Here is a 1,156-nt window from a genome sequence, read left to right on the forward strand (position 1 = left end):
TGCCTTCATGCATATATACATAACTTCCTTCTATACACCGTTTTCCTCGAACGTGATCATGCAGTCAGCGAAATTACTCAATTATGAGTTGTTGCATGGCCTGATGAGGTCGTGTTTTGCAGCTCCATGATCTGCAACGGGAAAGATAGCTCATCCCCACATTAGTTTAGCGGCGGTGCTTCAAACAACGTACCTCTTATCGTCATAGCTGCCATTAAGTCCCATTCCTTATGGTACCCGTCTTCCCTTATAAAGGACAAACGGGATCTCTCACCTATGGTAACCGAAGATCAAGTTCTTCATCCCTCTCTTTCTTCTCTCTTTCTCTCTCTCTCTCTCTCTCTCTCTCTCTCTCTCTCTCTCTCTCTCTCTCTCTCTATATATATATATATATATATATATATATGTATGTATATATATATTTTTGTAAAATATATATACATGTATATATATGTATATATATATTTATAATATATATATATATGTATATATATGTATATATATAGTATATATGTGTATATATTATATATATATACATATATATACACATGTATATCTGTCTCTCAAAGTGATGGTTTGGAAGTTCACGGACTACTGGTGTAAATTTTTGTCTATTTTTTCCTGGACTTCTTTCTCATCTCAAGTCAACGAATGGCTTAATTCCACTATTGCCTCGGTAGCGATTCAGTCTTAATCTCTTCTAGTTACTTTTTTTTAATGCAACTGCTATCCTTGATAGTTAACTGTCCTAACACTCTGACTACCTGACTCAAAAGTGACGATTTCTGGAACGTGTAACGGCTTCATTAAGTAAACACGTCAGTTTTTCCCCGCATGATGCACAGATGATTAGAAAATCGACTTTTACCTCTTTTGCCTAAGTGAAGCCTTTTACCTCCTCCCAATTACAAAAAGAAATCTGAATTTAGATGGAATAAAAATCGAAAACTATTTGAGATAAACTTATCTCATTTGCTACTAAAAAATTCCGTCGGGCCTGGAAAATCAACAACAACCAATGTTACATAAAACACCACCTTACCTAAGAGGTGATCGAGATAGCCATTTTTTTTCAGATGGGTGGCATCGTGCCATGAAAGTTAATTGAGATATCCCTGACTTCTTTACCACAGTGGCACCTCGCCCTAACTGAAAG

This window comes from Oratosquilla oratoria, chromosome 4 (assembly GCF_046742065.1).
Source record: "Oratosquilla oratoria isolate Oo_2021 chromosome 4, ASM4674206v1, whole genome shotgun sequence".
NCBI classification, from domain to species: Eukaryota; Metazoa; Arthropoda; class Malacostraca; order Stomatopoda; family Squillidae; genus Oratosquilla; species Oratosquilla oratoria.